This window comes from Microtus oregoni, unplaced genomic scaffold (genome assembly GCF_018167655.1).
Source record: "Microtus oregoni isolate MIOR12 unplaced genomic scaffold, Mior012 000070F_ref0000104, whole genome shotgun sequence".
NCBI lineage: Eukaryota > Metazoa > Chordata > Mammalia > Rodentia > Cricetidae > Microtus > Microtus oregoni.
Window position 1 is genome coordinate 2,951,557 of NW_024543977.1, and position 23,156 is coordinate 2,974,712.

The following is a 23,156-nucleotide window of genomic DNA, read 5'->3' on the forward strand; positions in this document are numbered from 1 at the left end:
ACTGCGGGTTTTGCCACAGAAATCTATTTAAAAGCAGCATGTTTATGTGTGTGCCTCGTGGGACTTTTGAGGCTAAGTGACTTGCTTTTGATAATCCTGGGCAGCAAAGTGTGGACCATTTAAACATTTACTCATAGCAAAATGGAGTCAATGTGTGACCCACACTAGGAAGTCATACTTGCATAGCATCGTTCATGATGTGGAAAGACACATCTGCTCGCAAAATGTTTCCTCAGTCCTTGGGACTCCCTAACTCAGTTCAGTGAAACTGAAGGAATGCTCTGTCACCGAATTCCTCCGCACCACGTTAGTAGCAGTGTTTTGTTTAGTGAGGTAATGTCCTTTTTAGCCCAGTGCACTGTGTAGATGCTATACAGTTTCCTAAGGCTCTAGCAATAGCTGCAAATACAGGCTTAGAAGCTATGCCTCTTCAGGAGCCTGACAGTCAAAACAGGAATCCAAATGCTCTGACAAACAAAGTGGATCCAGATATTTCAAAAGCTTGCAGAGACCCAGAAACAGCTCACAAAGGGACACTGTTCTTCAGGAACTTAGCCTTCCTTGTCTCTGCTTTTCACCCGAGTCTTAAAAATAGAGTGTGTTTTTATTCCAGTTGCCTTTCCACGAGAATCCAACGGAAAGTATGATGGGGCACGTGAGTTTCTCGGTCGTCTTCGTTCTGTTCACCTGCTCTCTTGTTTATAATAGGGCTGTTTGCATCCATTTGCTTTTTCAGCAGACATTCTTTAATACCTACCATGTGGTCAGCACAGAAGAGAGAAGAATGAAAGCTGCATTGTGGATATGTATTAAAGCGGTTCACAGTCCAGGGAAAACAACCTGCCAGCGTGCTGGTTTCTCGGGCTTCCATACCATTATCCTTCCATAGTGTAACTAAATTATGATTTGGAGTGTAATCTCAGAGAAAAGAGGCTTAATTTTTTGAGTGAGAAAAGTGAGTTCCAGAGCATAAAGGATGTGGCCACACAGATGGTCAATACAGAAGCCACCCAAAGGAGTTTGTTCCTTTCCACTAAAGATGATATCATTCCAGAACGCTGCAGTGGCACACTGTAGCCTGTGTTACCCTGTGCATTCTAGGTGCCCAGTAGAAACCTTTAGCAGACATCTGTTTGCTGACCTTATTGTAAGATCTCTCATGGCTGCCTTTGTCTGGACATAATTCTCACAAATATACATGTCCTCCATGGTCCAGCCAACACTGTTTAGTCTCTGAGATGCTTAGTGGGCCGTAGTGGGACTTTTCACTGGCTTTCTGTTTCCTAAGCCTTGGCTCTGGGAATTGGTTGAGGACAGATTAGTGATTCTGAATTTGACTTTGCATAGTTTGCTTCCCTGCTATGCCTGACCAACACCATTTCCCTATCTTACCTTTAACAGCATTTTCCAAACCTAGTAAGAAAGCTCGTACCTCCTGCCAGAGAAGGTTAATAGCAGCACTTGCCAGTTTCCACACTGGAAACACTTTCACCACAGGGGACTTCAGGTTACTGGGGTTTTGATGCACCCCAAGCTGTGCCAGGGAAACATGCAGTCTGCTCTGAACAGGCAGTACCCAGGAGCTCCAGCAGACTGCTGAAGTAGGAGACTCGGCAATGGTCTGCCCCTGATTCATCCCCCATAGGCACACCTGTCTTTGGTGATGTGGAGAAGTACCAGGCTCACTTGCAGGTTTGGGAAGAATAGCCAATATTGGGCTAGCCTTAGTAGGAATAGAGAGAGGAAACAACACATTATGAAACTTAGCCTATTAAAGTAATGACGACACAAAAGAAAGGAGGGAAAAAACTGTATCACCAGGTAAATGTTATCATTCCGACATGCCTGCTCACCTCCAGACATAGTTGTGAGCATAATGGCAGAACTATTGGGTAAGGTTACCGGTGAAGTTGTGACTGACAACCCATAGATCTGATACTACAAACTCTGCTCCTTAGACCATGTTTAGGGGGGTAAGCAGAGGAGTTGTCCTTCTAAAATTCATTTGTGAAAACCCTAAGTTCCAGTTGATAGTATTAGGGGTTGGGGTCTTTATGGTCAAGTTTTAAGAGTGGAGCTCCCACAAGAGGGGTTAGTGTCCTTATTAGAGAGAGCAGGAAGGAAGGGGAGAGAAAAAAGAGGGGATTTGTATTCTGGCTTCCATGTGAAAATACTTCAGAAAGACCCCAATCTACAAGTCAGGAAGAGCTCCCCAAGTGTGCCTTGATCCTGACCTAGAACCCAGAAGTGTGAGGAGTCAATGTTTACTGTTGAAGGCTTTGGTAATTTATTACAGCAACCCAAGCAAAGACAGTAAGTACTGACTGAGTATCCACTTCTAGGTTTCTACTTATTTAGAATTCAAGGAAAAGGACAATATAAAATTTGAAACCAAAGTTTTTCTATGCAAAATTATGCAGTAATGTCAATATTCTTGTCTTAGTTAGGATTCCTATTGCTGCAACAAAACACCATGACCAAAAAGCAAATTGGGGAGCAAAGGGTTTATTTGGCTTACACTTGAGCATTGCTGTTCATCACTGAAGGAAATCAGGACAGGAACTCAAACAGGGCAGGATCATGGAGGCAGGAGCTGATTCAGAGGTCATGGAGGGATGCTACTTACTGGCTTGCTTCCCATGGTTTGCTCAACTTCCTTTCTATAGAACCCAGGACCAGCAGCTTAGGGATGGCACCGCCCACCATGGCCTGGGCTGCCCCCCATTGACCACTAAATGAGAAAATACATTATAGCTGGATCTCATCAAAGCATTTCCTCAACTGAGGCTTCTTCCTCTCTGATGACTCTAGCTTGTGACAAGTTGACACACAAACCACTTCGTATAGCTCTGCTTTATTTCCTGGTGGTGACTCTGAGGCTGCAGAAAGAGCAAAGGGAACATTATATACTTGGGTCAAATCTAATGCCAGCCCTCAGCAGGATCTGCTATTCCAGGATAAGGATCCTTTGACACTTCCCAGAGGAGATTCTAACAGTAACAGATCACAGCCTACCCCCAGTCATCTGAGAAACCCCAGTTCACAGACAGACACCAGGCATGGGCTTACTTCTAGTAACTTCTTTATGGAGAATTCATATCTGGTAGCATCCCTCAGGAGGCGTATGTATGCAAAGTCCATACATCCTCTGTGTTCAAAGTCACATGATGACTGCTCATTACTTCCTGAATAACTTGAGAAATTGTGTTTACATTTAAGTTACATTTCTAAACAGAGCTGCCTGACTTTTCCTTTTCTTCATATTTTTTAGTCTGTCATTTGAACTTCATTATAAAATGCATGTGTTATGTAGACTACATATACATATGTCTGTGGTAGAATAAGGTCCTCATCCTTTGACTCCTAAACAGCCTATATTAGCAACCTCACATAGTGTGATATAAGGAGGTTTGGCTTGTCCGACCTGCCCAGTCTGGATAGGATATGGCCCCCAATAGGCAGCTAGGTTTGGCATGGCTTAAATGTGTTCATGCACTGAATGCTTGGCTCCCTTGTGGAAGTGGTGATGTACTGGGGAAGGACACTTAAAAGAAATCCCACAGTAGCTCAGAACTGAGAATAATAGATGGTTATTTATTTAGGGGTAGACTCACAAATCAATATCCTCTGCTGGAACGGAGAACAGCAACAGAATCCCGCAGCCAGAAAAGAGGCTGGACGCACACTTTACATAGTACAAGAGGCCACACCCCAGTGGCCAGGTAACATAAAGACTACTGGTTGTAGGATTTCCTACAGCTCCTTCCCCTTTTGTTTAAATAAGAGAGCTCTAAGTCTATTATAAAATTATATACAATAAGAACAAATATACTCAATAATTATCCTGTTCTAATGAGTTTAAGTCCTGTATAGTAAATAACTTGGCCAAGTCATGAGAGGAAAGTAACTATAACTATCTAGTCTTCAACCCCATTGAAGATCTGAGAAGAGAAATAATATTACTTGAGTAAGCAGGAAGTGCAATCAAGCAACTTCCAAAATGTGCTACAAATGACAGAGACAACTGGCTACCTGGGCAGTGACCCAAAGTCTCATTTTGCTACATTGAAGCAACCAACTTTGGCTAAGGCCTAGAGTAACTGACAGACCATTTTCAGAGGCAGGAAATTTTTCAAAACTGTCTTGCTCTGCCTTGGCAAGACTTGACAGTCCTTTTCCTTGTGTCCTGCTTAACCATTTCCGGATACCATGTATCTTGTCAGTGATTGAGCATGGGAAGTTCCTTGCCCAAAGGCCCGTTTTGCCAAGAAGAAAACAAGCCTCAAGTGGAGTGTCTTTGGTGCTCAACATTCTCTCAGGAACAGATCAATGCTGCCAGGAGCAATCATGTCTCACTTCAACAGAACCCTAAGTTATTTTAAATGCCATATTCTACAGCTCTTTGAAGTGGTTGAAGATTACCTACCTATGCAGAATACAATCTCCATGTATCTAAAGAACCTGATTAGTCTAACTGTAAGTATGACAAACATAGATTATTGATCTATAATTCTTATTATCTATATAACCTAAAGAGTAAGACTTCATATTAAAATATTATACAATAAACAACTGTGCAACAAATGAGGACAATGACCTCAAAATGTAAATAATGAATAAGTAACTTGATCAGAGGTAGGAATGTACATTGCATTATGATAAATATATCCTAAAATTGTATCAATCTACAAAAATGTTTTAAGCAAAGGTAGAAGCATGCATGCATACAATATGACAAAATAACTTTGCCTAAGTATACAAATATGGAAGACATATTCAATGTAATTTATGTTTTATCAATATACAAGAATTTATACCAATGTAAATTGTCTATAAATAATAGCTCACAAGTATTCACTCACTATTATTATTAGTGTGAGTAAGGTCACACTAATCTATTATCCTGTCCAATTTTCCAGAGCCTACAAAATTTCCCCCCAACCCCTTACCCTATGCCAATTATAATCAACCCCTAAATGATGTCACTAATCCTGAGGATAAACTTTGTTGGGAGAGGGGATGTTGTCTTCTAGAATTGCTTCCAGCTGTCTTGGGGGTCGTTGTTCTTTCTATGGGATCCTGTGAAAGTAAAATTGATGGTTAAGTTCCAAGATTACTGTCTGGTATAATTGCAAATAGTCTCTGGGTATTTAGTAGGGTTTTTCTGAGATTTCTGTTTGGAGTTCTGGCCAGAATGTTGTAAAAAAAAAAATGCACCATTTTGGCTAACCAAGTTGGAACCATCTTGAGCAGCTGGTACCCAAAACAGGTCTTATAGTAGCGCTATCAACATCATGATGACATATCAACCAGGTGGAGTTGTGGGTTCCTATCTTCTTCCTGGAAACTTCAAAGATTACTGCAGGAAAATTCATTGTTCATTGTGGAAAACTTAAACATTATTTATATAGACATATACAGACATATATATTCAAGGAAAGGTACGATAGAGACAAAAATAGGTATGAAGAAAAGTAAAATTTTTTCTTAATTCTTTTTTCTTTATGTCTCATATATTACACACGAGGTAATTAATTAGTCATGGAGTATCTTCCTTGGGTGATACCAACATTGTTCTCACAGGATTAAGCTAGCTCCCACTGGAATATACTGCCTTTAGGAAACCAGGCACTTCCCTGAATCTAGCTGGGTTCTTGTCAAGCAATTTCTTCGTCTTACAGTTGCTCCTATCATAATGCATTCTGCCACACAGTGATATAGCTAGAATACCTTCACGAATGGAGGAACTCAATCCCGAGCTTCCAGCCTCTAAAACTGTGCAATAAGAAACCTCTTTTGTAGGTTTTGCAGGATGGCTCAATGGACAAACCTGATGACCTGAGTTGATCCCCAGGACACACATGGTAGAAAATCATAAAATCCCTTCAAGTTGTCCTCTAATCTACACACACATACATACATACATACACACACACACACACACACACAATAAAACTTTTAAAAAGAAACCTCTTTCCTACATAAAGTGCTCACTCATTTGTTCTGTTACAACACCACCAAACAGACCAGGGCACCAAGTATTCTGGATTATGGACTATGCCAGGTTCTAGCTTGTAAGTGGATATTCTGGTTCACATTGTAAGGATGGGGGCAGGAGAGAAACTCCTCTTTACATAGAGGGAGCTAGTGAGAATTAGCACTTGCTCAGTGTTTATGTTGGGCGGGGGGGGGTGTTGGTAACCTCACAGAGGGATTGGTGAGAGGGTTGTGGCTCAAAGCATGTACCCCTTGATATTCCCATTGCCTTGGGTTTCCTGCAGGCTCAGAGCTGTCGCCAAACAATAACTCTCTAGTGTGGAAGGCAGTTGACTAGAGATGGCACCTGTCAATATATGGGGCAATCTCCCTCTCCATCCTCCAGGAAAGGGTAGAGAAGGGTCAGAACTTTCACCTGAGTGGGTTTAAGAATTGTGGAATCAGTTCCGGGGGACCCATCAGAGGGAACCTTCATCTGGCGATGGACGGAGAAAGAGACAGAGACCCACATTGGAGCACTGAACTGAGATCCCAAGGTCCAAATGAGGAGCAGAAGGAGGGAGAACATGAGCAAGGAAGTCAGGACCTCGAGGGGCGCACCCACCCACTGAGACAGTGGGGCTGAGCTCACCAGGGCCAGTTGGACTGGGACTGAAAAAGCATGGGATAAAACCGGACTCTCTGAACATGGCGGACAATGAGGGCTGATGAGAAGCCAAGGACAATGGCACTGGGTTTTGATCCTACTGCATGTACTGGCTTTTTGGGAGCCTAGCCTGTTTGGATGCACACCTTCCTGCACCTTCCTAGACCTGGATGGAGAGAAGAGGACCTTGGACTTCAGGGAAGCAGGCAGGGAACCCTGACTGCTCTTCAGACTGGAGAGGGAGGGGAAGGGGAGTGGGGGGAGGGGGACGGGAGATGAGGAGGAGGTAGAAATTTTTAATAAAAAAAAAGAATTGAGGAATCAGATTTGGAATTGGATGACAGAGAACAGAATGAGATGTTGAGGTAGATTGGCAGAAACTGCTGGGCTGGATAGAAGAAAAATCTAGAAAAAAATATGTAATATATGTCACCTACATAAACACATGTACACACACACGAATGGAATGAAAGACTGAGACTATCTTATCATGGAAATAAGCAGAACAGTTCTCCCCACATCTGAGGCTTGTGTACTATGACCATGATGCCATGTGTCTATCACACAAATAGCCCACTTTGAACTTAAATTAGTTGCTTAGTACCCTGTTGTCCCCAGGAGCCTGTCTTACAGCTCCACCTCTGAATGAGTTTTAGCTGAGGACTGAATCTGTTCTCAATCATTTGATGACTGTTGGTGTTCAAGTTGTCAAAAATATTCATTGTTTACTATGCTCCAATTAGTTCTGACACCTTCCAATAGATGCTAATTCTGAATGTAAATGTGGAGAAAAATGTTTGTTAAAACATATTCATTTCTGAAACCTCAGCTGCGAAGGGGTTAACAAGTCACTTTATATGATTATTAGCAAATATGCATTTAAATTCATCCCATTAGGGACTCTCAAATCTCCATTTAGATTATCTTCTGCAGTAGATAGAAAACACCCAGGGACAGGAAGGTTGCCTGTGTGCTGAGGGGTGCAGTAATTACTGCACGCATGGCTTTAAAATGGAACCGGATGTTTGCCTTTGTAAGAGGTCTTTCATAGACTGAGCGCGCGAGCGTGCACAGACACACACACACACACACACACACACACACACACACACACGGGGCGGGGTGGAAGATGTGGTCATCTCAACCGTTCAAAATAACGCTTAAAATCTTTCTGATTTGAAAGCCTTCTTCCCGATAATCTGTACATTTAGAATATCTATTTTTAGTATTGCCACATCCAAATTAAAAGCCTATGTCAATTCTTTGTTGAAACACGGTGCCGTCTGCACTTTGCAGAAGATCTGACGTCAACACTAGTTCGGTGTCAGCATTCATCCGCATCACAACTGCGTCTCAATTATTAAATCATTGCAGTTACGCCTTTCATCATCTTCCTTTAAAAGAGCGTGACGTCGAGAGCAAGGCAGGAGTACAACCTCCTCCTCCATCTATCCTGTATTATCCCACTCCACCCCGTCCCCACCAAAGAGGGATAGGTCTGTAGGACCTCACCCCCATGCCAGGCCTCCCTACTGCGCCCTAAACGCTCTGTCTGTAACCGATTGTTCCTGCTGAATAACAATGCGAGCTGCAGGGCTCCTTTCCCGCTGCAAACAGATTAGGCTGCTCCCATTTATGTGTGCAAAGACATTACCCAGAAGCCCCCGGGATTCCATTATCAGCGGCCAACAGATGGAGCCTATCAGCACGCTGTCAATCATGCCCCACCTGTGGCTTTCGCAGCCCAGCCAAAAAATTAATTGCTTAGGAAGTGTAAAGCCAGTATTTTCTGATCGGAAAGGATTAAGGAAGGGACGGTTAAGCAAGGGAGCCCTGCTGCTTGGAGAGCCTTATTGAGCCGGGGCCTTATCTAACTCTGTGACATTTTCAGCATTTGATTGCGTTTTCAAACGCAGGAAAGACAGCAGAATTAGAACTAGAAATGTTTGGAAATAAGAAAGGTAGTTTACAAGAAAGACCACTCCTTCACTCCAGGCGGTTCCCGGATATTGGAAGAAAATACTGATAATCTTTTCCAGCATATATAATGTATATGTATGTATATTTGTATATAATATATCAATAGATAATTGTATACTAGTAATTCCACATTTAATCTGTTGGTTTTTATTCACTGCCCACATACTTCATTTGTTGTGGTTTTCAGTACCAGCTGGAAGGGGAGGTTTTCTTTTACATGAAGGTGTCATGGGACTATTTCTTTCCTTCTTACTTTCTTATTCTCCTTGATGGGAATAGAAAAAAAAATTAAAAATTAGTTCTAATGTCATCGAAAACCTTGTTCCTCACAATGAGGCCTTTAGACTAACCTTTTTCACACTTCAGTTACCTGTGGAAATGCAGCTTGGCTGTTTTGATCCCTTGCATCATATGGACTGCGAGCATGGAAACAGGGGTGTGGATAAAGTCTTCTGTCCAGCGGCCACTGCCACAGTTTCCCTCTGAACATCTAAGTCAGTATTACCAAGGTCGGGGCAAGCAGCACTGAAGGTCTGATTTTGATCCAATGGTCGAGGATATTGTTACCAATTTGTTAAAATTAGATAAAATTGAAGTGTTTTGTCCTGTGTCAGCTTTAAAATAAATGTATCTTTGATTCTGGTATTGCAAAGCACTGTATATTGTACATCCAAGTTTTTCAAAAAAGATATTTTTCTACTAATAGACATTTAAGGGCAGCTTAATTCAATTAACAATGAGCTAATTCAACAAGCACATTTAGTACATGTTCACTTTCAACGTCTGCTGGACATAAGACAATGCCTCTCCTCGTGGTGTCTAAGACCAGTAGCTTGAATAAAAACCACTGCTAGACTAAAACAGTACCAGTTATTGGGCACATGTTGTATGCATTCAGTCACGTGCTCCATATCTAAGACACCTGACTCTTTAAACATTGCTACCAAGTCTTCAGAGATGAAAACAGAGACCAATCAAGTTAAATGACTTTCCAAATGCAAACGGCAGAAAGGCATTCATTTCTGAATGTAGAATCTGGTCACTGGCACATTGCCCGTTACATCACAGTGTATATATATATATAATGCTTGTAAGAGAGAATTGAACGGAGCTTGCGAGTGGGCGAAGGGTCAGTGTGGTGGGCATTCGGAGAAGGAAAGCTGCTGACTTGGAAAAGGAATTTGAGCCAATTTTTACTTCTGAGCATCCCTCAACTAAGCCAGATCCTTGCCAACCATGCACCATTATGGACTTTCTATTCCCTGCTCCCCAGCACACTCTCCAGATTTGCCATCCCTGTGCTTCAACTATCCCTGAATCACCCACAAGTCAAACTTTCAAAAACAGAGCGATTGTCTCACAGGAGTGGCCACATCACATCATGTCACTGCTCCCAACCGTCTGAGACTGTCTGTATGGTTGTCAGTGTTCCCTGGGTACCACACACAACAGCCAATATTTCTATTTCATAACTGTTATTCCTTCAAAGTAAACATTTCTAGAAACTTGTATTTCTCCTGTTGTCTTGTACTTTGTCATATTTGTCTGATGTTAACAATTGGGGAAGGCTGCAAAGAACCCAGGGAGTTACTGCTTCTCCCTGTTAGTACACCATCATGGCCGTAGTTACATACTCATTCACCCTTGCCTATGGCCCTTGGTTGAGAGGGACAAGAAAAATGTAACTATTACCTAACTTTGGGGATACATTAACATCCTGTGTTTATTATGGTTTCATCATTGTAAAGGATTTACATGATCCCAAGGAACTTTCTTAGTGACCTAGTTGGAGAATTAATCACCCACTACTTGATGGTACCTTTAAAGTGTAAAGAGCTAGGGACAATGACAGAATTAACCAGTACTATCAGTTCAGTAACTGGCCATCATTGTTATTGTCAGAAGTACATTTTCCTCTCCTCTACAGAGGAAATTACTCCTAAAGGAAGAACTTGTGATGATTCCCCTGTGCATTCCTCTGCTTTCCCCAGGTGATTAGCACAATAAGTCCCCCAATTAAATGTGTCTTCCTATGGAAAATTAAGGGTGCTAACGATCTCATCAAGACAGACACCCCACACTGCTCAGCAGTGAACAACACCAAACATTACCTGCTCAAGAGCATGCATCTGTGTGTGCTGTATAGACCTCAAGACTGGGCAACAGAAAGGGAGAGTCTCCAAAAAGCCATGTTCAGGACTTTGCTGGGGAAAAGTCCCAACTGGACTGGAGATATGGCATTATGGAGTGCTCACGTGGTGTGCACAAAGGACGGGTCCCACTCCTAGTACTGAAGCAAACAATCCGCAAACAAAGCTCTAGCCATTCATGCTTCATATTACTAAAACCAAGAAGAGGAGCAAGGCTGTGTATGTTAAAATTCTGGTTCTGCCTTAGTCAACTCTACTGTTTTCTGCTTCTGTTTCTTCACTTATGAAATAAGAAAAATGACTAAATCTACCTCGGGACATTGTCATAGAGATCTAATGTGGAGTTATGCAAAGCACTAACATGGCGAAAGTTAGCTATTTTCATAAATGTTTTATGCCTGGATACACCTTTAAGTCTTATATATACCTCTATACTCTTTATAGATGTTTTTAGATATGTTTGACTATAATACCTGAGCATGACATAGCTTCTATTGTATTCTTTTGTGTTGTTGGAGGCACGGGCTGCATCCCACTGCCCAGCTAGCTTATACCCAAAATAACCACACAGAAATTGCATTAATTAAATTACTGCCTGGCCCATTATATCTAGCCTCTTCTTGGCCAACTCTCACATCTTGATTTAACCCATTTCTAATAAATATGTGTATCACCATGAGATTGTGGCTTACCGGCAAGATTCTAACCTACGTCCGTCTCAGACTGGAGATTCATGGTGTCTGCCACACTGCCTTCTTCCTCCCAGAATTCAGTTCTGTCTTCTCCGCCTATCTAAGTTCTGCCCTATCAGGCCAAGCAGTTTCTTTACTGATTAACCAATGAAAGCAACACAAATACTGAAAGACCTCCTACACCACTTTTGTACTACATCTATTGATTTATTTTTGTTTGTTTATTCAGTATGTGTGTATACCATGTGGGGGGCAAAAGAAAACGTGAGTGAGTCAGGTCTCTCCTACCATGTGCAGCCCAGGACCAAACTCATTTTACCAAGTTTGGCAGCAAACCTATTTATCAGATGAGCCTTCTTGCCATCCCCTTGTGTTTTGTGCTTTTTAATCTTTTATACTAGGCTACAAAATTTATATGTAATAAACATTTGATAATTATAAAAGGTCTGCAACATTCAGCTGGAAAAGTCATTCTTTTTCTATATATTGTTTCTTAAAATACATCCAGAATTTTCTGGCAAGAGTGTATTCTGGAAAAATGATGGCCTGTATGTCTTTTTATAATTAACTCGAAAAGTGTTTTACAATGTTAGAAGTGAAAATAATCTTCCAGCATGAAAAACGAAAAGCACATCACTCCGAATGATGGTGTCTTACAGAGGTGCTATTTACCGTAACTGTCACCTGGGATCATTTCCTGTGCTCAATGAGGCCATTCTAAGACTAGATACATAAATAAAATGGATTGGATGAGACATTTTACACTGGGAAACAGTATATTGTAGTTGAATGAAAATGGTCTGGAAGTCAGAAGAGCCGTGTCCTCCTCTGACCTGCTGTAAGTGGTGTGATCAGGGTAGAGCTCGTCACCGTGGTACCATGGTACCATCTGCCTCCTTCCCTGTGAATGATGCTGATGTGAGACAGGTGGTAAAAGTCTCTGCTTCTGTGATTTTCTGCTTTAGACCTATCCGCTATCATCAGTCTCGGTGGCACCTGGATTTAATGAAGCTGAGAGGACAAGCAACCCAAGTTGCTTTATTATTAGAATAATATGTCTGGGTTGATCTCTTCCTCCCTCCCTCTGCCAGGAGCTTTAAGTGCTGCCTTCTACAGTTTCATGAGTTGGAGATCAGGTCTATGAGAAGAAATGTACATATTTTTCATTATTTAATTCTTTATATGACTATCACAAATGACAGATCCTGGCATCCTAAAGAACTTTTAATTTTAAGAAACCCCCAGAACAGTCAGCATCACCAGTCTTGCACAGAAAAATATTGGACATCAGCAGGGGCAGCAGAAGCAGCTTCCTAACAAACTAAAGCTATTTTCTTAATATTGAGAATTCTCAGGGTCGTGATTAATCCAGACTGATCTCAAACTTGCTATTAAAGTGAGGATGGCCTTGAACTTCCAGTCCTTCTGCCTTCACCTAAATGCTGGGGGTCACAGGTGTGTACCGCCACGCATAGTTTAGGCTCTGTTGGGGACTGATCCCAGTCCTTTATGTGTGTTAGGCAAGAATTCAACCAACTGAGCTTCACCCTCAACCCCAAGCATCTCAAGGTCTTAAAAAGGTGTTTTATGGCAAGTTTCAAAGCCTGTATAAAATTTAGGAACCTCTTTCTGCAGGAGAGATCTTCTGACATCTCAGTGACAGCCATTCCTTCCTGAAAGGCACAAAACAAGAAATAAGCTACCTGGAAATCCAGGAGTCACCAGGAACAGGTCCTTCTCAAGATAGAAGTCTGTCTCCCTCCCACCATGTTGCTTCCTCCCTCGTCCTGAGGCTTTGCACAGGACCTGGCTTCATAACTAATCCACATCCAAGCCCTTAGGCTGTTATTCTTCTCCTAGTTCCATAGTGATAGCTTCACCCTTTCAATAAAATTTTTGTTGTTGTTTTGTAATACTGGGAATTGATCAAGGGCCTTTGTATATTCTAGTCAAGATGTTACCACTGGTCTATACCCCCAGTTCATTTTCTACTTTGTATATTGATTAAGGTCTTACTAAGTTTCTCAAGCTGGCCTTGAAGTTACTGTGTACCTGACTCAGGCTTTGAACTTGTAGTCTTCCTGTTTTGTCCTCCACAGTAGCCACGAGACAGCCCTGAGCTACCAGGATAGCTATAAGATTTTAATTTTTTTTTGAGACAGGGTTTCTCAGTAGTTATGGAGCCAGTCCTGGAACTCACTCTTTAGACCAGGCTGGCCTCAAACCCCCAGAGATTCCCCCTGCCTCTGCCTCCCAAGTGCTGGGATTAAAGGCTTGTGACACCACTGCCCAGTAATATTTTAATTTTTAAAAATTCAGTCGGTAATTTTGGCTCAAGTAGGTGACTCAACAATTTTCCTGACAAACTGACAAATTTGATTAGATGCATTCACAGACTAATCTAAGGACTCCTCGCTCTTTCATTTTAACCACCTAAGACAAGCACTATATTATACCTCAAACTGGAATTGTAAAACTGTCACTTTTCAGGTTCACAGAAGCTTGCTTGTAGCCTGTAACATAGGCTTCAATGCAACAGTGTGACTCATCAAGAGACATTGCATTAAAAAAATAAGAATATTCCTTACTTTATTTTTAATTACTCAAGCAGAATATCAAGTGGGGTCATATTGTAAGAAAAATCATGTGTGCAAATAAAACATTTAGTTGATGAAGGTCCAATCCTTGCAGTGGCTGTCTGAGTCTTTTTAATTTTTTAAAATTTGCTTTCAGGGCTGAAGAGATGGCTCAGTCATTAAAGGATAGACTCACAACCAAAATTTAAAATTTGTTTACCAAGACATATTGTTTCTTTAAACTAATATATCTTTAAATAGCCAACACTTGACATGTGTTTGTGTGTTCACATGTGTGAGTGCATGTGAGTGTGTATGGTGCACATGCACATGTCTCTATCATGAGTGGAGACCTGACATTGGTGGCTGGTGTCTTCTTTGATCACTCTCTGCCTAATATTTTAAAGTGAGGTCTCTTTCTTGGATCCTGAGCTCCTGGATTCAGCTAGTCTAATCAGTGCTTCCTACTCATGTTGTTTACAGGCAGGCTACCATGCTCACCTGTATTTATGTGGGTGCTGGGGATCCAAACACCTCCTGTCTTTCCAATTGTATGGCGGTTTCTGTAGCCTCTGACCAGCTGCCTCACCCCATCTTATTTCAATACATATTTCAATGATGCTATTACCCAAAACACCTGGAGTTTACAGCTTACTAGTCTATGCCTTTCAAATAGGGTAAGGCCTAGCCTGGGTCTCTTTTTGTCTTCTATAATTTTCCTCCAAAGATTACTGCATAGTCTGCACGTCTAGATTAGCTTCGTCAGAAAATATCTTCTTATTTAGTCACCCGCAATTTCTCCACAAGCTGTGTGTCATCATTTCAACGCCCATGATTTATCGTGATTATTACTATGATTAGAAGTCTCTGGCTTTCGTATTTTGGGCACACACATTCTCTGTTCAGGGCATATCTGCACAGTGCTCATCCAGGGTACATTCTTTTCCTCGTGTACCTCTTTCTCCTGCTTCACTTGAAGCAACAGAGCAAGGTATAAACTAGAAACCCAGCAATGAAGCTCGATGAATTAAAAAACTGCAGGGACCCAAGATTGTTTTATTCTGGCAATTCCATTTTAGTTAATTGTTAATGTATATGCTTTGATTTGTGATTAAATTGTTATTAAAATTTCTATTTGAGCTGAGGCAGATACATAAATATTGGGTATGAATAAACCCATTGTTGATAATGTGGCTCTGGATACTGATATATGCATAGCTGAGGAAGATTCCACTGTGTGCATGTGAATACTGGTGAATACATCATTTCCAGGGGAGGCCGGCATATCTCACTCACAGGATATGTTCTCATGATCAATTCTCAGTCCAGCATCATCAATGCCACTAGTTATGCAAGGACAAAAACAACTGGGTTAATTAAGCAAATTCTGTATGTATGACTTATTTTAAGGGGTAGTAAGCTAATTCACTAAATGTACTCATTAAGTCATTAATCCTCTGATGCATTTCCTGTTAAAGGAAAATTTTTATTAAATTAAACAATACAAATAGCTATTAAAAGAGACAACAGCATGCCAGTGAGATACCTTAGCAGATAAAGGTGTTTGCTACCAAAGCTAATCATCTGAGTTCAGTACCCAGAATGCACACAGGAGATGGAGAACACCTCCTCCCAAGTCTTCTGGCCTCTCAGTGTATATGTGCACAAATGTGCCAGCCCCCCCCCCACACACAGGTGATATAGAAATAAAGCACTTTTAAAACTTACAATAACCTATCCCTGCATACTCTAGTGGATGAGTTCTGTAATTCCAGATACTAGAGATGCTGGGGTAGATGGATAAAGGGCGAAAGTTTGAAAGTTCAAGACTGTCTCAAAACTTAAAGGAAAAAACTTTTAAAGAAGGGCTAGAGATATGGCTAGTTGGTAGAGGAGTTCCCTAACATGTACAGTTCCTAGGTTCAACCCCCATTATTGCCAAAAGAAAAAAAATAGAGTGGATTTAAATTACTCCAATCACACTAATTTGTATGGCCCCTTCTTAGTTTCTGCTGCAGCATCTGACCTTTAAGACAAACTGTGTGAGCTCAAGTTTCCTTGTCTCTGATAACCAGAGTGATAGCAATGCAACTCAGAAACACTTAGATATTCACCAACTGTTTGGTCCTTTTCCATTTGGTTTCAAATCAAATCTTGGCACCAGATACTGTGGGGCTGTGCCTATCACAGGCTAGCTCCTGACAAGCCTTCCGTGAAGAACAGACGGCAGCTGGCTGGCTGAGAGGGGAGCTCTGTCTTGCTGCTAGTTGCTACCATCCCCAGAACATCAAGAATGCAGTAAGTGCCTACTCAAGGCTTAGAATCCCAAACGTGAAGCCTGCATTCACCAGTTGTCCAGGACTCTCCTTTGTTTTCATGGCTGTTATTCAGGTCTCTGTAAGTAGCCTCAGGTGACCACTGATAGTGCCTGAGATAGTTTTCTGTTTCCCAGTTTTTATTGCTCATTATAAGCAAGCCACCATTTACCCCAGTGAGCTCTACATACCAGTAAGCCTGTGAATTAAATTTTGGAGTCTTATAAACCTCATTGTGTGAATTCCTATATGATCTGTATAGCGTTATTATTTATATGCTTGGAAACAAGTCTGATTTCATTCCTCTTTGGGACTTAGCTAGGGTCTCGGTGGCAGTGGCTTTGTAGTGGTTTGATTAAGAAGTGTCCCCCATAGACTCCTCTGTTTGAACATTTAGTCCTTGTTGGTGGTGTTAGTTGGGGTTATTATGAAATATAACCTTGCTGGAGGAAGTATATCACTGGGCATCACTTTGAGGTTTTATAGCCTCACTCAACTCCCTGATCTCTCTCCCTACTTCCTGTATGTACTCAAAGAATTGATCAGTCAGCTTCCTGATCCTACCGCCCTACCATGCCTTCCTGGCCATTAGGACTCTTGCTACAGAATCCTAAGTCCAAACAAACTCTCCTCTAAGCATCTTTGGGCCATGGCAACAGCAGAAACATTGCTAACACAGGCTGCTAATCCCCCCACCCCACCCCAGGTGCATTGCTGTTTCCTATTGCCTCTTCAAGAGCAAAGCTAGCTCAGGGAAGCTTCAGTGTTTTTCTTTGCAGAGGGGGAAGGATGGCTGTGCCGTTTCTAATAGTCTCCTATCTAGGAAGGACTGACTGGCCTCATGGCCTTGAATCACTTCATAGGCTGTACCCTCTATCAAGTTGACCTTTTTAAAGACACATTATTTATGCCTGGCTGTGGCTGTATTGATTTCTGAAGCCTTCCCAGACAGTACCTGCAGATCTCCTTGAATCAAACACAATTACTTGATACAAAATAAGATAAAGCCACACGATACATATTCTGAGCCTTCTGTGAAACAAGCGATAGTCTCTGGAACAAAAGGTAATCAACTGTTTATTACAGTAATTATTAATTGTGTGGGAGGGTTGTGCATGTGTAGCGGTCAGGGGACAACTTGGGATAGTTGGGTCTTTCCTTCCACCAAGTGGGTTCCAAATTAGAAGCAAATGCCTTGACCCACTGAGAAATCTAGTGGGCCCCAGTTCATTACTTAAATGGAAAACTGTGGGGGCAGGAGAGCCTAGTTTCAGGTATTGACCTGGGATCCTGTGTGGGCTGCTGACAGCCTCTGCACTTGCACCCATGGCTGTATTTAGAGTCAGGGCGTTTGTTGGCAGGTACTTTTCTCTCTCTTTTTTTTTTCTTGGGAAGACAGATCACTTAATGTTTCCAATCTGCATTATTCAAAATAAGGAAGGGACTTGAAAAGGTACTTGTTTTCGAAAAAGTAATCCAAACACTAGGAGGCATCAAGAATAAAACAAGACTAATAAAGTGTAATTCACAGACCCTGTTCCAGCTACTTTTGATCATTCACCAGGACACCAAGTACCAGACGGTCCTGATGCAAGCAATTCTGCGTGCTTTATTCTGAGAAACAAATAAAGTTTAGAATGCTGTGTGGTGTTCCAGAACCTCTCTTCCCAGGTAGAGGTCTCATAGATTCAAGGGAACAGAAATAAAGGAAGGATGTATTCATATACTCATTTGGAGGATATGGTGCCTGAAAAGGCCATTTTCTGTAACCCAAGAAGGCTTCCAATGGTGGAACTGGGATGTTGTAGGAGCTGCGGGCTGTGTTCTGCCACCCAGCTCCCTCCACCGGCTAGCTTTACCCAAAATAACAACACACAAACTATATTCTTTTAAACACTGCTTGGCCCATTATATCTAGCTTCTTCTAGGCTAATTCTCACGTATTAATTTAGCCCATTTCTAATAATCTGTATAGCACCGCTAGGTGTGCTTACCGAGAAAGATTCAGCATGTCTGACCTGGCGGCTTGCTTCATCGCATCTGGCCAGGAGAGGGGAGCATGGCCTCTGAGCTCACTTCCTCTTCCTCCCAGCATTCTGTTCTGTTTACTCCTCCCACCTATGTTTTAACCTATGAGGCCAAGCAGTTTTCTTTATTACTTAACCAATGACCTTCCTCCATCACTGGGACACCAACCCAGCCACAAAACTTTTGACTCTAGAGCATCTGTCCTGCCCACAAAATGTGCCATGGTGACACAGAACTTGTGGGAGTGGCCATCCAATGACTGGTCTAATTTGAAGCCCATGCTGTGAAAGGGAGCCCATGCCCAACATTGCCTGGATGATCAGGAACCCAAGGGTAGAATCAAACATTACTGAAAAAGAAAGCCAATGAAACCATTCCTAATGACGGTTTGCTCTACTCGTTGATCCGAACCTAGCCCAGCCATCATCAAAAAGGGGAATGGAACTGGGGGCAGATCCAGAGACCCACAGTCAAGCATTAGTTGAAGAAAGAGCCCAGGTTGGATGTCACTATACCATTCTTTCCCTCTGAGCTCAGGGAACCCCACAGAAGAGAGGGAGGAGAAACTGTGTGAGACAGAGTGCTTGAAGAACCTGGGAGAGCAGATCCACAGAGTCAATCAAGCAGAGACTAAGGCAGCAATCACAAGCCTATATGGGTCTGCACTAGGTCCTCCGAGTGTATGTTACAACTGTTGGCTTGGTGTTTGTGGGGACTTTTAACTGCGTTGGGAACTCTTTTTCTCCTACTGAGTTGCCTCACCCAACCTTGATGTGAATGTTTGTGCCTGGCCTTACTGTATTTTGATGTGCCTTATTTGGTTGACATCCCTGGGATGCCTGCTCTTTTCTAGAGAAGAGGGTGAGAGAAGGGTGGATCTGGGGAAGAGGGAGATGGGGGGAAGCAGCTGGGAGGAAAGGAGGGAGATTTCTTGGGACAATTTCAAACACTGACAATTTCATCAAGATAGAATTTTAAAATATAGAATCTTACCTCTTTGGAGAGAGAGAGAGAAAGAGAGAGAGAGAGAGAGAGAGAGAGAGAGAGAGAGAGAGGTATATTTAAGCTTTGGTTACATCACACACCTAGTGCATTGGAAGGTCTGCCTGAGCTCAAGCCTGTTACTTCCAGATGCTAAATCTCTTCCTTCTATAGAGTAGATCCTGTCTAATGGCAAATAATCACTCTGAGGTTAAATAAATGGTTTTAAATTTTTAATTATATCCTGTGATTCTTTCATTTGACATTCAAAGATGGCTTAATATGCCAGAATCAAAGCATTACCACCTACTGTGGATGAAAAGACAAGATTTTTTTTTTTCCAGGCAGGCATGGTGGTGCATGCTTATAATCCAGGATTTAAAAGGCTGAATCAGGAGACTACACATTTGAGGTAAATCTGAGCTACATAGTGAGTTCAAGTCCAGATTGAATTAAATATGGAGATTCTGTCTCAAAGGAACAAACCAAATAAGCAAAAAAAGCAAAAAAAAAAAAGTCTTTGCCTTTAAAAGTATTTACTAAAAGCAAATAAATAAATTAGAGAGTGAACAATGTGGAAAACTGAATTCAATAGTTTCTCTCTTTTAAAAAGTATGACCTGTTTTCTAGATGTCTTCCTTCTAAGCTATCTGGCCCTACCTAGGGGTGGGGAGAGAAAGAGCAGCCAGTGAAATGCTTAGTTTGCAATGTGAGGACCTGAGTTTTATCCTTAAAACCCACATTCTAAAGACAAAACAAAACAACAAAATTCTAACATAGTGGTGTGAGCTTGTAAGTCAAGTACTGAGGACAGGGAGATAGGCAGATCCTGGGGCTAGCTTGCAGATGACCTACCCTATGGGGCGAGAGACAATCTCTACATAAATAAATAAAAAGAGATAGGTAGTTGGCACCTGAGGTTTGAGGCTGTCCTCTGACCTCCATACACAGGTGTACACACACACATACACACACACACACACACACACACGAGCATACATCCTCAGATACACACATGCATACAAAAGTTTTGGCCATAGCGGTATGTAATAGGAATAGTCACTTCAGGCTTAGCTACTTTCTCTTTGTATCCCACCCTTTCCAGACAAAAGAACATATATGTTTTATACTGTCAAGTTGTAAAGAGTTGGAATGGGCATGGGTAGCTGTCAGCTTTGCTTTAGAGCTTAAATCTTTCTCAAAGACCCAAGGCGAGCTGTGGATACCAGGAGACTGCAGGATCTTTACTAGGTGGGTCCACGGGGAGGTCTTTGGGACACCCATAGAGAAGACTTTAATGAGGTGTAGGCCTCCAGCCAGCCCTTCTCTCACTTCTTTTTCTTTGTCACATAGTGTGCTACTTTGCCATATAACAGAAACAATGAAACCAACCAATTGTCAACTGTGAGCCAAAATAAATATACTCTCTTTATAAGCTGGCTTTCTTGGGTATTTTGCTATAGTGACTAACATAGTGCACAATGCCCCACATCAGTAAGTTTGGATGGTCAGAAACCATACGACCATCCTTTCAATAGTTTAAACTATGGGATCATATGTCATAATCATAAATTAAAGATCAACATAACAAGTACAACCACTTAAAAAAGGAGTCAAAGCCAAAGAAAATGCAGAAGTCAATTTGGAGAGGTGACAGTGTAGAGGAGGTACAGGGAAAAAGAAGCCAGAGTGTGTATGGTCAGTGCCAGCTTTCCACAGCGAGGCAGAAGGCAAGGCTGGGAGGAGAGTGGGCAGGGAGAAGGGTGCGGGATGAGGCAGGAGCAAGGGCATGCAGTGAAACTTAGTCATTGAATTCACAGATATTAACTACCATTTTCCATGAAATTTGTCTTTATTTTTGCTCCTTCCATTGTTTCAGTAGCCTCCTTATGCTCACTGCATTAGTGCACCCTCTCTTACTTCCTTACACCCAGAACTTCCACTAGAGCAGTGTATCTTAAAGTTTAAAACCAAACTGTCTTCTTTATCAAAGTCAAATAAAGACAGCACTTTACGCTTTAACTTTGTCTTAGGCAGATAATTGTAATTAGGAACTTTACGTCAGTGGCAGCCGTGGGCTATTGCTGGTTCTCACTGTCATCTAGGGCAGCTGGTTCTCAGACAGAGGATACATCCTATTGCCTTGTCGACTATATATTTGAATTGATTTCCAGAGAATTCTGGCACTTTGAATGAGTATTTTTAATAGATGCAAAGCATTTGAGGAAAAAAAAATGTTCAATTTCTGCGAGAATGAGGAAACATTTGGTTTCTTTGAACATGATAAGTGACTAACTTGCTAGCAATGGCTACTGTCACTGGACGTATACATGGATGAGTGATTACCTCCCTTAGTTCTTCAGACAGTTTGTCTTTTGCTAATGCAACTGTGATTTATCATATTAATGCTCCTGACATAGCTATTCCAATGCAAGCTATATACTTGACATGCAGTATGGAAAACTATTGTTTTCTCTAACACACACACACATACACACACACACCCTTCTAGGTCTAGAGGACCATGATCTGCTGGAAAAAGAAGATTCAGACAAGTACAAACATTTACACTCTATTTATGTGTTCACTCTGCTTATCAGATAAAAGTAGATAAATGGGTGAACGGGTGAAGAAATGAACTAGCAAGGCCATAAGTTTAAAAATGTTGCGCATAAAACTTGGTGTGCCTGGGGTAACAGCAAACCCTGACAGGTAAATATCTGTGTTTTCTGGTGGTCTTAGGTGATCCTGTGAAAGGGCCATTTGACCCCCATAGAGGTCACGACCCACAGGTTACGAACCACTGCTCCTTGGTAAAATGAACTAAACTGGGCCACTGTCTGCATCTTAGAGGATCAGTTCATACAGAGATCTTACCAATGTCCTGTGTGTTTCATATCCCTGTCCATTCCCATTAACACTTACACCAGGGAGAGACACAAGGCCTGGCTGGATGTTCTCCAGCTCTGCCCATTGTCTGCTGTGCATTTAGACCTCTGGCAGAGAGAAGTTCAAGCTAGGAAAGAATTACCTAGCACAGACTTTTGTGACTTTCCTGTCACACAAACTGAAAGCATACTGGCATGAAGTCATCAGAAAAGATGGTTTAGTCCTGTCCAAATGGTAGGACTAATGCTAATACTACCATTTTATAATGGTAGTTATTTTTGACAAACATTTTAACTTGAATAAATCCAAAGTTAAAGTTTTAGAGTTGAAATTCTGTATCATTGACGAATTTTGAGTTGAACTTTACATTTCATCTTTGGAATAGCACGCCTACACTTCCTGGTCATCCTACAGGGGCTATACTGCCCGATACCTCCTCTCTCTTCCTATCCCACCCAGCTCACATCCAGAACCCCCTACCCCCTGTCTCCCTCCCTCCCTCCCCTCTTTGATGGCATAGCACCTCCCAGCTCAGCCTGCTCGGGCACTGAGACCGAACCCGAATCGGGAGGGCAAAAGGGAGGGCAGTAGTTCCTTTGTCTCCTTAGCCTGCCTGCAGCAAGCAGGGTGGGCCCTTTGTTTGCAAGCTACGCAAGCAGCACGGAAATCTGATCTGGACACCAGGAGAACCATCACTGGGGAGTGACATCACTGGGAAGGTACATCAGTGGGCAAGAAGACCTGATCCTGTAAAAGAAGATCCATAAAGGAGTATTCGGAGTAAGAGATGGGCAGGTGCCAATGCAAGAATTCACCCAATAATCTGAAAAACAACATGAAACCACCAGAACCCAGCGACCTCACAACAGGAGGACATGAACACCTTAATCAAGAAGAAGTAG